Genomic DNA, 17,037 nt, shown 5'->3' with positions numbered 1-17,037 from the left:
TCTGTCATTTTTATCATAGGTACACTTCAACTGTGAGAGACGGAATCTAAAACAAAAATCCAACAAATCACATTGTATGATTTTTAAGTAATTAATTTGCATTTTATTGCATGACATAAGTATTTGATACATCAGAAAAGCAGAACTTAATATTTGGTACAGAAACCTTTGTTTGCAATTACAGAGATCATACGTTTCCTGTAGTTCTTGACCAGGTTTGCACACACTGCAGCAGGGATTTTGGCCCACTCCTCCATACAAACCTTCTCCAGATCCTTCAGGTTTCGGGGCTGTCGCTGGGCAATATGGACTTTCAGCTCCCTCCAAAGATTTTCTATTGGGTTCAGGTCTGGAGACTGGCTAGGCCACTCCAGGACCTTGAGATGCTTCTTACGGAGCCACTCCTTAGTTGCCCTGGCTGTGTGTTTCGGGTCGTTGTCATGCTGGAAGACCCAGCCACGACCCATCTTCAATGCTCTTACTGAGGGAAAGAGGTTGTTGGCCAAGATCTCGCGATACATGGCCCCATCCATCCTCCCCTCAATACGGTGCAGTCGTCCTGTCCCCTTTGCAGAAAAGCATCCCCAAAGAATGATGTTTCCACCTCCATGCTTCACGGTTGGGATGGTGTTCTTGGGGTTGTACTCATCCTTCTTCTTCCTCCAAACACGGCGAGTGGAGTTTAGACCAAAAAGCTCTATTTTTGTCTCATCAGACCACATGACCTTCTCCCATTCCTCCTCTGGATCATCCAGATGGTCATTGGCAAACTTCAGATGGGCCTGGACATGCGCTGCAGGATTCTAATCCATGACGGCGTAGTGTGTTACTAATGGTTTTCTTTGAGACTGTGGTCCCAGCTCTCTTCAGGTCATTGACCAGGTCCTGTCGTGTAGTTCTGGGCTGATCCCTCACCTTCCTCATGATCATTGATGCCCCACGAGGTGAGATCTTGCATGGAGCCCCAGACCGAGGGTGATTGACCGTCATCTTGAACTTCTTCCATTTTCTAATAATTGCGCCAACAGTTGTTGCCTTCTCACCAAGCTGCTTGCCTATTGTCCTGTAGCCCATCCCAGCCTTGTGCAGGTCTACAATTTTATCCCTGATGTCCTTACACAGCTCTCTGGTCTTCGCCATTGTGGAGAGGTTGGAGTCTGTTTGATTGAGCTTGTGGACAGGTGTCTTTTATACAGGTAACAAGTTCAAACAGGTGCAGTTAATACAGGTAATGAGTGGAGAACAGGAGGGCTTCTTAAAGAAAAACTAACAGGTCTGTGAGAGACGGAATTCTTACTGGTTGGTAGGTGATCAAATACTTATGTCATGCAATAAAATGCAAATTAATTACTTAAAAATCATACAATGTGATTTTCTGGGTTTTTGTTTTAGATTCCGTCTCTCACAGTTGAAGTGTACCTATGATAAAAATGACAGACCTCTACATGCTTTGTAAGTAGGAAAACCTACAAAATCGGCAGTGTTTCAAATACTTGTTCACCCCACTGTATATATATATATATATAGAGAGAGAGATGACTAGACTGAATGATGCAGGATGCTCTCAGTTTAAACTTTGATCACCAATGACATTGTTGTGAATTGTGAAACAGGCTGTTTATAAATTCCAAGCATTATCATGTTCCTCAATTAATTCAGCGCATGTCAGCAGTAGGGCCTACCTAGGCTATCTCCACAGGCTATAGCGTTGTCGAATCATTCAAACTTTTTAATGGAAGTCCAAGAAAAGTCAATTTACCAAAGTTGATAAGCTTGATATCCTCTAACAAATGACGGAATGTCTCCTATTTGGCCAAATGGGAGTTGATCATGATACAGATAGCAGATCAGCTCATGAATAACGGAGACATGAACAGTGGAAATAGTTTAAATATCAAGGTATCTTAACGGGGAACAACTAAAAATATATCCATCCCCACTTTCATACCGTTTGTTGATCACACATTCTCTACCGAAGCTCTCATATGGACAGCAATAGAAGACGGCGCAGAGATCAATTAACCAAAATCACATTGATTGATTATCAAGTCACAGAATTCTGGAAGGGAGTAGGACAGGATGAAGAGAAAAATCCACGTGTAAAAATACACAAATCAGCACAACATGTAATGACTGGATCAAAGTATCATTAGTAAGTAAACATATAGTTACAAAATCCTTCCTCAGGTTCAATAGCTCTAAAACTTGGGAAAAATGTGGACATTCTTAAGATGTCCGCTAACAAAATGTTCTGATCAGCTAATGTATAACACGCTAACAAAATGTTCTGATCAGCTAATGTATAACACGCTAACAAAATGTTCTGATCGGCTAATATATAACACGCTAACAAAATGTTCTGATCAGCTAATATATAACACGCTAACAAAATGTTCTGATCAGCTAATGTATAACACGCTAACAAAATGTTCTGATCGGCTAATATATAACACGCTAACAAAATGTTCTGATCAGCTAATATATAACACGCTAACAAAATGTTCTGATCAGCTAATGTATAACACGCTAACAAAATGTTCTGATCGGCTAATATATAACACGCTAACAAAATGTTCTGATCAGCTAATATATAACACGCTAACAAAATGTTCTGATCGGCTAATATATAACACGCTAACAAAATGTTCTGATCAGCTAATATATAACACGCTAACAAAATGTTCTGATCAGCTAATGTATAACACGCTAACAAAATGTTCTGATCAGCTAATATATAACACGATAGCAAAATGTTCTGATCAGCTAATGTATAACACGCTAACAAAATGTTCTGATCAGCTAATGTATAACACGCTAACAAAATGTTCTGATCAGATAATATATAACACGCTAACAAAATGTTCTGATCAGCTAATGTATAACACGCTAACAAAATGTTCTGATCAGCTAATATATAACACGCTAGCAAAATGTTCTGATCAGCTAATATATAACACGCTAACAAAATGTTCTGATCAGCTAATATATAACACGCTAACAAAATGTTCTGATCAGCTAATGTATAACACGCTAACAAAATGTTCTGATCAGCTAATATATAACACGCTAACAAAATGTTCTGATCAGCTAATATATAACACGCTAACAAAATGTTCTGATCAGCTAATATATAACACGCTAACAAAATGTTCTGATCAGCTAATATATAACACGCTAACAAAATGTTCTGATCAGCTAATATATAACACGCTAACAAAATGTTCTGATCAGCTAATATATAACACGCTAACAAAATGTTCTGATCAGCTAATGTATAACACGCTAACAAAATGTTCTGATCAGCTAATGTATAACACGCTAACAAAATGTTCTGATCAGCTAATATATAACACGCTAACAAAATGTTCTGATCAGCTAATGTATAACACGCTAACAAAATGTTCTGATCAGCTAATGTATAACACGCTAACAAAATGTTCTGATCAGCTAATGTATAACACGCTAACAAAATGTTCTGATCAGCTAATATATAACACGCTAACAAAATGTTCTGATCAGCTAATATATAACACGCTAACAAAATGTTCTGATCAGCTAATATATAACACGCTAACAAAATGTTCTGATCAGCTAATATATAACACGCTAACAAAATGTTCTGATCAGCTAATATATAACACGCTAGCAAAATGTTCTGATCAGCTAATATATAACACGCTAACAAAATGTTCTGATCAGCTAATATATAACACGCTAACAAAATGTTCTGATCAGCTAATGTATAACACGCTAACAAAATGTTCTGATCAGCTAATGTATAACACGCTAACAAAATGTTCTGATCAGCTAATATATAACACGCTAACAAAATGTTCTGATCAGCTAATATATAACACGCTAACAAAATGTTCTGATCAGCTAATGTATAACACGCTAACAAAATGTTCTGATCAGCTAATGTATAACACGCTAACAAAATGTTCTGATCAGCTAATATATAACACGCTAGCAAAATGTTCTGATCAGCTAATATATAACACGCTAACAAAATGTTCTGATCAGCTAATATATAACACGCTAACAAAATGTTCTGATCGGCTAATATATAACACGCTAACAAAATGTTCTGATCAGCTAATATATAACACGCTAACAAAATGTTCTGATCAGCTAATGTATAACACGCTAACAAAATTTTCTGATCAGCTAATATATAACACGCTAGCAAAATGTTCTGATCAGCTAATATATAACACGCTAACAAAATGTTCTGATCGGCTAATATATAACACGCTAACAAAATGTTCTGATCAGCTAATATATAACACGCTAACAAAATGTTCTGATCAGCTAATATATAACACGCTAACAAAATGTTCTGATCAGCTAATATATAACACGCTAACAAAATGTTCTGATCAGCTAATGTATAACACGCTAACAAAATGTTCTGATCAGCTAATATATAACACGCTAACAAAATGTTCTGATCAGCTAATATATAACACGCTAGCAAAATGTTCTGATCAGCTAATATATAACACGCTAGCAAAATGTTCTGATCAGCTAATATATAACACGCTAACAAGGTCCCAGCTCTCTGCAGGTCATTCACTAGTTCCCCCCGTGTGGTTCTGGGATTTTTCCTCACCGTTCTTGTGATAATTTTGACCCCACGGGGTGAGATCTTGCGTGGAGCCCCAGATCGAGGGAGATTATCAGTGGTCTTGTATGTCTTCCATTTCCTAATAATTGCTCCCACAGTTGATTTCTTCAAACCAAGCTGCTTACCTATTGCAGATTCAGTCTTCCCAGCCTGGTGCAGGTCTACAATTTTGTTTCTGGTGTCCTTTGAGAGCTCTTTGGTCTTGGCCATAGTGGAGTTTGGAGTGTGACTGTTTGAGGTTGTGGACAGGTGTCTTTTATACTGATAACAAGTTCAAATAGGTGCCATTAATACAGGTAACGAGTGGAGGACAGAGGAGCCTCTTAAAGAAGAAGTTACAGGTCTGTGAGAGTCAGAAATAGTGCTTGTTTGTAGGTGACCAAATACTTATTTTCCACCATAATTTGCAAATAAATTCATTAAAAATCCTACAATGTGATTTTCTGATTTTTTTTTTCTCATTTTGTCTGTCATAGTTGAAGTGTACCTATGATGAAAATTACAGGCCTCTCTCATCTTTTTAAGTGGGAGAACTTGCACAATTGGTGGCTGACTAAATACTTTTTTGCCCCACTGTATAACACGCTAACAAAATGTTCTGATCAGCTAATATATGAGCAAACTAAAAAAAAATATGATAATTAGCACACACCTCAATTTAGCTAACATTTCCCCAATGGAGATTGAATGAAAACAAAGATGTGACATTGAGTGATTTATCACGACGAGTCCCGTGTCAAAACGGTGCCAACATGTATAATGTAAAAGTGACCACACACAACTACTGCTTTATAATAGTATAACGGTTGGATATCAATCAAATGTATTTATATAGCCCTTTTCACATCAGCCAATGTCACAAAGTGCTGTACAGAAATCCAGCCTAAAACCCCAAACAGCAAGCAATGCAGGTGTGGAAGCACGGTGGCTAGGAAAAACTCCCTAGAAAGGCCAAAACCTAGGAAGAAACCTAGAGAGGAACCAGGCTCTGAGGGGTGGCCAATCCTCTTCTGGCTGTGCCGGGTGGAGATTATAACAGAACATGGCCAAGATGTTTAAACATTCTAGATAACCAGCAGGGTAAAATAATAATAATCACAGTGGTTGTAGAGGGTGCAACAGGTCAGCACCTCAGGAGTAAATGTCAGTTGGCTTTTCATAGCCGATCATTCAGAGGTAGAGACAGCAGGTGTGGTAGAGAAAGAGAGTCGAAAACAGCAGGTCCGGGACAGGTAGCACGTCCGGTGAACAGGTCAGGGTTCCATAGCTGCAGGCAGAACAGTTGAAACTGGAACAGCAGCACGACCTGGTGGTCGTGGGGACAGCAAGGAGTCAGGTAGTCCTGAGGCATGGTCCCAGGGCTCAGGTCCTCCGGGAGGGGAGGGAGAGGGAGAGAGAGAGCAGGAGCATACTTAAATTCACACAGGACACCGGATAAGACAGGAGAAATACTCCAGATATAACAGACTGATGCTAGCCCCCCCGACACATAAACTATTGCAGCATAAATACTGGAGGCTGAGACAGGAGGGGTCAGGAGACACTGTGGCCCCATCCGAAGGTACCCCCAGACAGGGCCAAACAGGAAGGATATAACTCCACACACTTTGCCAAAGCACCAACTTACTACCCTGAGACAAGGCCGAGTATAGCTCACGAAGATCTCCCCCACGGCACGAACCCGGGGGGGCGCCAACCCAGACAGGGAGATCACGTCAGTGACTCAACCCACTCAAGTGACACACCCCTCCTAGGGACGGCATGGAAGAGCACCAGTAAGCCAGTGACTCAGCCCCCAGTAATAGGGTTAGAGGCAGAGAATCCCAGTGGCCTTTCCGTTCACCTTCACACTCCTGGGTCTTAGGACATACTGAAGAGATGAGTCTTCAGTAAAGACTTAAAAGGTCGAGACCTTGGGAGTTTCTGTATAGGTAAGAATTTGATACATGCCTTCAATTGCGTTAGCCTACCTCCTTCCAATATTTTCATCATTCAGTTGATCATAACTAAAGGGTGTTTTCCTGTCTCTAAGCTTTTTCAAGGCCCCCAATGGCTGTTTCCTCGTCTCCCCACTCCGCTGCCGCTCGCCTCCGCCGCACTGTTCTCAACACCAGTTTAAATCAATATAGCCTACTGGGCTCATTTCAATTCTGTGATGTCAGACCAGGGCTCAGGATTCAGCTCACCGGGCTTGGGTCAGACCAGGGCTCAGGATTCAGCTCACCGGGCTTGGGTCAGACCAGGGCTCAGGATTCAGCCCACCGGGCTTGGGTCAGACCAGGGCTCAGGATTCAGCTCACCGGGCTTGGGTCAGACCAGGGCTCAGGATTCAGCTCACCGGGCTTGGGTCAGACCAGGGTTCAGGATTCAGCCCACCGGGCTTGGGTCAGACCAGGGCTCAGGATTCAGCTCACCGGGCTTGGGTCAGACCAGGGCTCAGGATTCAGCTCACCGGGCTTGGGTCAGACCAGGGCTCAGGATTCAGCTCACCGGGCTTGGGTCAGACCAGGGCTCAGGATTCAGCCCACCGGGCTTGGGTCAGACCAGGGCTCAGGATTCAGCTCACCGGGCTTGGGTCAGACCAGGGCTCAGGATTCAGCTCACCGGGCTTGGGTCAGACCAGGGTTCAGGATTCAGCCCACCGGGCTTGGGTCAGACCAGGGCTCAGGATTCAGCTCACCGGGCTTGGGTCAGACCAGGGCTCAGGATTCAGCCCACCGGGCTTGGGTCAGACCAGGGCTCAGGATTCAGCTCACCGGGCTTGGGTCAGACCAGGGCTCAGGATTCAGCTCACCGGGCTTGGGTCAGACCAGGGTTCAGGATTCAGCCCACCGGGCTTGGGTCAGACCAGGGCTCAGGATTCAGCTCACCGGGCTTGGGTCAGACCAGGGCTCAGGATTCAGCTCACCGGGCTTGGGTCAGACCAGGGCTCAGGATTCAGCTCACCGGGCTTGGGTCAGACCAGGGCTCAGGATTCAGCTCACCGGGCTTGGGTCAGACCAGGGTTCAGGATTCAGCCCACCGGGCTTGGGTCAGACCAGGGTTCAGGATTCAGCTCACCGGGCTTGGGTCAGACCAGGGCTCAGGATTCAGCTCACCGGGCTTGGGTCAGACCAGGGTTCAGGATTCAGCCCACCGGGCTTGGGTCAGACCAGGGTTCAGGATTCAGCCCACCGGGCTTGGGTCAGACCAGGGTTCAGGATTCAGCCCACCGGGCTTGGGTCAGACCAGGGTTCAGGATTCAGCTCACCGGGCTTGGGTCAGACCAGGGTTCAGGATTCAGCTCACCGGGCTTGGGTCAGACCAGGGCTCAGGATTCAGCTCACCGGGCTTGGGTCAGACCAGGGCTCAGGATTCAGCCCACCGGGCTTGGGTCAGACCAGGGCTCAGGATTCAGCTCACCGGGCTTGGGTCAGACCAGGGTTCAGGATTCAGCTCACCGGGCTTGGGTCAGACCAGGGTTCAGGATTCAGCCCACCGGGCTTGGGTCAGACCAGGGTTCAGGATTCAGCCCACCGGGCTTGGGTCAGACCAGGGTTCAGGATTCAGCCCACCGGTCTTGGGTCAGACCAGGGTTCAGGATTCAGCTCACCGGGCTTGGGTCAGACCAGGGCTCAGGATTCAGCCCACCGGGCTTGGGTCAGACCAGGGTTCAGGATTCAGCCCACCGGGCTTGGGTCAGACCAGGGTTCAGGATTCAGCCCACCGGGCTTGGGTCAGACCAGGGCTCAGGATTCAGCTCACCGGGCTTGGGTCAGACCAGGGCTCAGGATTCAGCTCACCGGGCTTGGGTCAGACCAGGGTTCAGGATTCAGCCCACCGGGCTTGGGTCAGACCGGGGATCGAATTTTCAGTTTTGATGAGAACTCTGAACTGCATTCAGTGTCAATTATGCGTGTGCTTTTAATTTATGGCGAATTTGTGTGAAGTAAATACGCTAGTCTAAGGCTAAATAAAGGCTTCAATGCGACCTGTTTGGACAATGAGCTATAGATTCTTTGCCAGTCTGCTGCGAAGAGTGGTCTCGGGATCCCGGTTACCGGTGTTAATCCCTAGTCAGGCGGAAAGATAATGTCTCAGCATCTACAACTCATGGAGGGGGTAAAGATAATGTCTCAGCATCTACAACTCATGGAGGGGGGGGGGGGGGGGGGTAAAGACAATGTCTCATCATCTACAACTCATGGAGGGGGGTAAGATAGTGTTTCATCATCTACAACTCATGGAGGGGGGTAAGATAGTGTTTCATCATCTACAACTCATGGAGGGGGGTAAGATAATGTTTCATCATCTACAACTCATGGAGGGGGGTAAAGATAATGTTTCAGCATCTACAACTCATGGAGGGGGGTAAAGATAATGTTTCAGCATCTACAACTCATGGAGGGGGGTAAAGATAATGTCTCAGCATCTACAACTCATGGAGGGGGGTAAAGATAATGTCTCAGCATCTACAACTCATGGAGGGGGGTAAAGATAATGTTTCAGCATCTACAACTCATGGAGGGGGGTAAAGATAATGTCTCAGCATCTACAACTCATGGAGGGGGGTAAAGATAATGTTTCAGCATCTACAACTCATGGAGGGGGGTAAAGATAATGTCTCAGCATCTACAACTCATGGAGGGGGTAAAGATAATGTTTCAGCATCTACAACTCATGGAGGGGGGTAAAGATAATGTCTCAGCATCTACAACTCATGGAGGGGGGTAAAGATAATGTCTCAGCATCTACAACTCATGGAGGGGGTAAAGATAATGTTTCAGCATCTACAACTCATGGAGGGGGGTAAAGATAATGTCTCAGCATCTACAACTCATGGAGGGGGGGTAAAGATAATGTCTCAGCATCTACAACTCATGGAGGGGGGGTAAAGATAATGTCTCAGCATCTACAACTCACGGAGGGGGGTAAAGATAATGTCTCAGCATCTACAACTCATGGAGGGGGGTAAAGATAATGTTTCATCATCTACAACTCATGGAGGGGGGTAAAGATAATGTCTCAGCATCTACAACTCATGGAGGGGGGTAAAGATAATGTTTCAGCATCTACAACTCATGGAGGGGGTAAAGATAATGTTTCATCATCTACAACTCATGGAGGGGGGTAAAGATAATGTTTCAGCATCTACAACTCATGGAGGGGGGTAAAGATAATGTCTCAGCATCTACAACTCATGGAGGGGGGTAAAGATAATGTCTCAGCATCTACAACTCATGGAGGGGGGTAAAGATAATGTCTCAGCATCTACAACTCATGGAGGGGGGTAAAGATAATGTTTCAGCATCTACAACTCATGGAGGGGGTAAAGATAATGTTTCAGCATCTACAACTCATGGAGGGGGGTAAAGATAATGTTTCAGCATCTACAACTCATGGAGGGGGGTAAAGATAATGTTTCAGCATCTACAACTCATGGAGGGGGTAAAGATAATGTCTCAGCATCTACAACTCATGGAGGGGGGTAAAGATAATGTCTCAGCATCTACAACTCATGGAGGGGGGTAAAGATAATGTCTCAGCATCTACAACTCATGGAGGGGGGTAAAGATAATGTTTCAGCATCTACAACTCATGGAGGGGGGTAAAGATAGTGTTTCAGCATCTACAACTCATGGAGGGGGGTAAAGATAATGTCTCAGCATCTACAACTCATGGAGGGGGGTAAAGATAATGTCTCAGCATCTACAACTCATGGAGGGGGGTAAAGATAATGTTTCAGCATCTACAACTCATGGAGGGGGTAAAGATAATGTCTCAGCATCTACAACTCATGGGGGGGTAAAGATAATGTCTCAGCATCTACAACTCATGGAGGGGGTAAAGATAATGTCTCAGCATCTACAACTCATGGAGGGGGGCAAAGATAATGTTTCAGCATCTACAACTCATGGAGGGGGGTAAAGATAATGTTTCAGCATCTACAACTCATGGAGGGGGGGTAAAGATAATGTTTCAGCATCTACAACTCATGGAGGGGGGTAAAGATAATGTCTCAGCATCTACAACTCATGGAGGGGGGTAAAGATAATGTCTCAGCATCTACAACTCATGGAGGGGGGTAAAGATAATGTTTCAGCATCTACAACTCATGGAGGGGGGTAAAGATAATGTCTCAGCATCTACAACTCATGGAGGGGGGTAAAGATAATGTTTCAGCATCTACAACTCATGGAGGGGGGTAAAGATAATGTCTCAGCATCTACAACTCACGGGGGAGATACAGTAGGGTAAATCTATTTGAATTTTGACAACTTTTTGACAGCACCTTGTTTGATTTGAACAAAACCTTCCATGCATATTTGCCCGTCGTAGATATGCTCGGAAAATGACTTTTCGGGTCCCTGAATGCCCAAAAACATTCAAGAGATAAAGGTGCTCAAAGGGGACCCATTTTACATCACCATACCATGAGACATCCATGATCTAAAAGAAACACGTAATTTTACATCACCATTTAAATCCCGCCATTGGTTGAGACACAACATGCTCTTGAATATGGATGGCCATGTGGCCCAAGATTTATTCTTAAGGGGTCTCATTTATAAAAGCTGTGTATGTCTCATTTATAAAGGTAGTTTATGTCTCATTTATAAAGGTAGTTTACGTCTCACTTATAAAGGTTGTGTGTCTCATTTATAAAGGTTGTGTGTCTCATTTATAAAGGTTGTGTGTCTCATTTATAAAGGTTGTGTGTCTCATTTATAAAGGTAGTTTATGTCTCATTTATAAAGGTAGTTTATGTCTCATTTATAAAGGTAGTTTACGTCTCATTTATAAAGGTTGTGTGTCTCATTTATAAAGGTAGTTTACGTCTCATTTATAAAGGTAGTTTACGTCTCATTTATAAAGGTAGTTTATGTCTCATTTATAAAGGTAGTTTACGTCTCATTTATAAAGGTAGTTTACGTCTCATTTATAAAGGTAGTTTATGTCTCATTTATAAAGGTAGTTTACGTCTCATTTATAAAGATAGTTTACGTCTCATTTATAAAGGTAGTTTATGTCTCATTTATAAAGGTAGTTTATGTCTCATTTATAAAGGTAGTTTACGTCTCATTTATAAAGGTAGTTTACGTCTCATTTATAAAGGTAGTTTACGTCTCATTTATAAAGGTTGTGTGTCTCATTTATAAAGGTAGTTTATGTCTCATTTATAAAGGTAGTTTATGTCTCATTTATAAAGGTAGTTTATGTCTCATTTATAAAGGTAGTTTATGTCTCATTTATAAAGGTTGTTTACGTCTCATTTATAAAGGTTGTGTGTCTCATTTATAAAGGTAGTTTATGTCTCATTTATAAAGGTAGTTTATGTCTCATTTATAAAGGTAGTTTATGTCTCATTTATAAATGTAGTTTACGTCTCATTTATAAAGGTAGTTTATGTCTCATTTATAAAGGTAGTTTATGTCTCATTTATAAAGGTTGTTTACGTCTCATTTATAAAGGTAGTTTATGTCTCATTTATAAAGGTAGTTTACGTCTCATTTATAAAGGTAGTTTATGTCTCATTTATAAAGGTAGTTTATGTCTCATTTATAAAGGTAGTTTATGTCTCATTTATAAAGGTTGTGTGTCTCATTTATAAAGGTTGTGTGTCTCATTTATAAAGGTAGTTTACGTCTCATTTATAAAGGTAGTTTATGTCTCATTTATAAAGGTAGTTTATGTCTCATTTATAAATGTAGTTTACGTCTCATTTATAAAGGTTGTGTGTCTCATTTATAAAGGTAGTTTATGTCTCATTTATAAAGGTAGTTTACGTCTCATTTATAAAGGTAGTTTATGTCTCATTTATAAAGGTAGTTTATGTCTCATTTATAAATGTAGTTTATGTCTCATTTATAAAGGTAGTTTATGTCTCATTTATAAAGGTAGTTTATGTCTCATTTATAAAGGTAGTTTATGCACAAAATATGGTGTGCCAGTTTTCACACAAAAGTATAAAAACTTAACTTGAAGTGAGAATGTGTTAATCCTCCCACAAACCTTTAGACCATGAGTACACAGTGTCTGGTGGTTGAAGAATTACATTCCCAGAAGGCAACAGTAGCCTTCTGCAGGAATATATGATGACACTCTTCTAATAAAAACCCAGGTATTAATATAATATCAACATGCTTAGTGAGAAGAGAGAAAATCTATTTATTTTATCTTTAATTTCTAAAATAGTCCATTTCATTTTCCTATATTTCAATTTTCCATTTCCATATTTGGTAGTGAGAGGAAACGCCAAGCGGATGCTTCATATTTATACACCCAGTGAAATATCTCTTATTGTTCTGTCTGTGGTGGTACTCCGGTCCATTTTTAGAGATGGTTAACAATGAGGGGATTCGATTAATCAGGCGCGGGCGCCCGGATAGGCGAGTTTGGCACAGGGTGAAAGTTGATCGCATGAGTTCTGGAGTCAGGCTGCCTCCGGGTGTGTGCTATGCAGCAAAGTCAGCTCAAAACAAGATGGGCACTGCTTATCACAGAGCGGCATCAATGCATAACTAAAAAGCCCGTATGCTACTGGTTGAGAGAAATTGTCATTGTTTTGGTGCAGAATTATGTGAAATTGTATGTGTTGTTGTTGTGCGTCTTTGTCAGTTTAGCTCAGAAAATGCCGCCCTCGTCAATCTGCCGCGGGCCGGCCGTGCATTTCAGCCATTCCCTTGATTGGCAGATAGCAGGGGGACTGGCATACTGGACCCCACGAAACCCATAAAATGCGGATAAATGTGTCCTTATCGTCACACAACAACATAACATCAGAACAAAGACACATAACTGTCCACGCGAGTCGCTACAATATATTTTAAGGAAAAAATATATATATGCTTTTGGATGATTCACAATGCTGCCTTGTTGACAACATGACCGAGCGGTGCAGATTACTGTTCGATTTAAACGCCACTCCTCCCTCATCGCTTTTGCTCATAAACGTTGCGGGTCATGGACCGGTGCGCCGCGGTGCAGAATCCGCCAATTAACTAACGTTAGCTAGCTAAGCTCCCTTGGCTAAATGGCTCATTCAAACTTTTTAATCGTGAGGAAGGGCATCTACAAACTTCTCTGGTATATCAAACTAGCTAATAAATCATGTTATCAATAATGTGGTAGCTAACTAATACAGTAAGCTACCTACCAATGCAAGAGAATAGTTTGCTCTAGAGCAAGATGCTAGCTCACGGTTTTACATTGACGAGTGTTGTCATCAAGTGACCGTAATGGCAGACTGCAATGGCATGCTGAATCAGATAGAGGGCGCTGTGGTATCAACATCAAAATCGAAGTAAACCGATTAAAACACCTGGGTTTCTGAGTAATCTCACAGAGGAAGAGGCGAAGCGAGAGGTTTCACTCTCACCGAAAATAAACCCAATGCGTTTCTATGGGTTTCTTTTGGAACTAAACTTTTCGCCTGCCTTCCCGCCTTTGGGAGGACGACCACTTTATGCAGAGTCATGAGAAATCTCGTCGTTATGTATTGACCTCTGGCAATCTTTGGAAAAATATTAGGATACCTAAAAACAGTTTAATCGGCCTTCCAGCGGTGTCTGATCTTCCGTGGGCCAGCACCAGTAGTGCAAGTGTCTGATCTTCCGTGGGCCAGCACCAGTAGTGCAAGCCTCCCTCTGATTTCGGGAAGAATGAAAGTATCTTAGAAATAATTTTCATACTTTACATGTCCCAACTCAGAATCAAAAAGGTATCATAAAAATAACATGGTCACTGTGGTAGAACTTTTATTTTGAATGGAGATTTTGCTGTTGCATTTATCCAAAGTCCCTTCACTAGCTAGCGAACTAAACTCTCCTCCTTGGTTTCCGTAACCTGATTTCAGATGTGTACATGTTTATTTATTTTATTTCACCTTTATTTAACTAAGCAAGTCAGTTAACGAACAAATTCTTATTTACAATGATGGCCTATCAAAAGGCAAAAGGTTTCCTACGGGGATGGGGGCCTGGGATTAAATAAAAAATTTGTGACAAAACACATCACGACAGAGACACAACATAAAGAGAGACCTAAGACAACACAGCATGGCAACATGGTAGCAGCACAAAACGTGGTAAAACATTATTGGGCACAGACAACAGCACAAAGGGCAAGAAGGTAGAGACAACAATTCATCACGCGAAGCAGCCACAACTGTCAGTAAGAGAGTCCATGATTGAGTCTTTGAATGAAGAGATGGAGATAAAACTGTCCAGTTTGAGTGTTTGTTGCAGCTCGTTCCAGTCGCTAGCTGCAGCGAACTGAAAAGAGGAGCGACCCAGGGATGTGTGTGCTTTGGGGACCTTTAACAGAATGTGACTGGCAGACCGGGTGTTGTATGTGGAGAATGAGGGTTGCAGTAGATATCTCTGGTAGGGGGGAGTGAGGCCTAAGAGGGTTTTATAAATAAGCATCAACCAGTGGGTCTTGCGACGGGTATACAGAGATGACCAGTTTACAGAGGAGTATAGAGTGCAGTGATGTGTCCTATAAGGAACATTGGTGGCAAATCTGATGGTCGAATGGTAAAGAACACCTGCCAATCTATAAATTACATCTATGTAATCTAGCATGGGTAGGATGGTCATCTGAATCAGGGTTAGTTTGGCAGCTGGGGTGAAAGAGGCGCAATTATGATAGAGGATTTAACCTTAGTCTGCAGCTTTGATATGTGCTGAGAGAAGGACAGTGTACCGTCTAGCCACACTCCCAAGTAGTTGTATGAGGTGACTACCTCAAGCTCTAAACCCTCAGAGGTACTAATCACACCTGTGGGGAGAGGGGCATTCTTCTTACCAAACCACATGACCTTTGTTTTGGAGGTGTACAGAACAAGGTTAATGGCAGAGAAAGCTTGTTGGACACTAAGAAAGCTTTGTTTCAGAGCATTTAACACAAAATCCAGGGAGTGGCCAGCTGAGTATAAGACTGTATCATCTGCATATACACTGCTCAAAAAAATAAAGGGAACGCTTAAACAACACAATGTAACTCCAAGTCAATCACACTTCTGTGAAATCAAACTGTCCACTTAGGAAGCAACACTGATTGACAATAAATTTCACATGCTGTTGTGCAAATGGAATAGACAAAAGGTGGAAATTATAGGCAATTAGCAAGACACCCCCCAAAACAGGAGTGATTCTGCAGGTGGTGACCACAGACCACTTCTCAGTTCCTATGCTTCCTGGCTGATGTTTTGGTCACTTTTGAATGCTGGCGGTGCTCTCACTCTAGTGGTAGCATGAGACGGAGTCTACAACCCACACAAGTGGCTCAGGTAGTGCAGTTCATCCAGGATGGCACATCAATGCGAGCTGTGGCAAAAAGGTTTGCTGTGTCTGTCAGCGTAGTGTCCAGAGCATGGGGGCGCTACCAGGAGACAGGCCAGTACATCAGGAGACGTGGAGGAGGCCGTAGGAGGGCAACAACCCAGCAGCAGGACCGCTACCTCCGCCTTTGTGCAAGGAGGTGCACTGCCAGAGCCCTGCAAAATGACCTCCAGCAGGCCACAAATGTGCATGTGTCAGCATATGGTCTCACAAGGGGTCTGAGGATCTCATCTCGGTACCTAATGGCAGTCAGGCTACCTCTGGCGAGCACATGGAGGGCTGTGCGGCCCCACAAAGAAATGCCACCCCACACCATGACTGACCCATCGCCAAACCGGTCATGCTGGAGGATGTTGCAGGCAGCAGAACGTTCTCCACGGCGTCTCCAGACTCTGTCACGTCTGTCACGTGCTCATGTGCTCAGTGGGAACCTGCTTTCATCTGTGAAGAGCACAGGGCGCCAGTGGCGAATTTGCCAATCTTGGTGTTCTCTGGCAAATGCCAAACGTCCTGCATGGTGTTGGGCTGTAAGCACAACCCCCACCTGTGGACGTCGGGCCCTCATACCACCCTCATGGAGTCTGTTTCTGACCGTTTGAGCAGACACATGCACATTTGTGGCCTGCTGGAGGTCATTTTGCAGGGCTCTGGCAGTGCACCTCCTTGCACAAAGGCGGAGGTAGCGGTCCTGCTGCTGGGTTGTTGCCCTCCTACGGCCTCCTCCACGTCTCCTGATGTACTGGCCTGTCTCCTGGTAGCGCCCCCATGCTCTGGACACTACGCTGACAGACACAGCAAACCTTTTTGCCACAGCTCGCATTGATGTGCCATCCTGGATGAACTGCACTACCTGAGCCACTTGTGTGGGTTGTAGACTCCGTCTCATGCTACCACTAGAGTGAAAGCACCGCCAGCATTCAAAAGTGACCAAAACATCAGCCAGGAAGCATAGGAACTGAGAAGTGGTCTGTGGTCACCACCTGCAGAACCACTCCTTTATTGGGGGTGTCTTGCTAATTACCTATAATTTCCACCTTTTGTCTATTCCATTTGCACAACAGCATGTGAAATTTATTGTCAATCAGT

The sequence above is a fragment of the Salvelinus namaycush genome, unplaced genomic scaffold (genome assembly GCF_016432855.1).
Source record: "Salvelinus namaycush isolate Seneca unplaced genomic scaffold, SaNama_1.0 Scaffold1013, whole genome shotgun sequence".
NCBI classification, from domain to species: domain Eukaryota; kingdom Metazoa; phylum Chordata; class Actinopteri; order Salmoniformes; family Salmonidae; genus Salvelinus; species Salvelinus namaycush.
The sequence above is the reverse complement of the archived record's forward strand: the minus strand, read 5'-3'. Positions refer to the sequence as shown.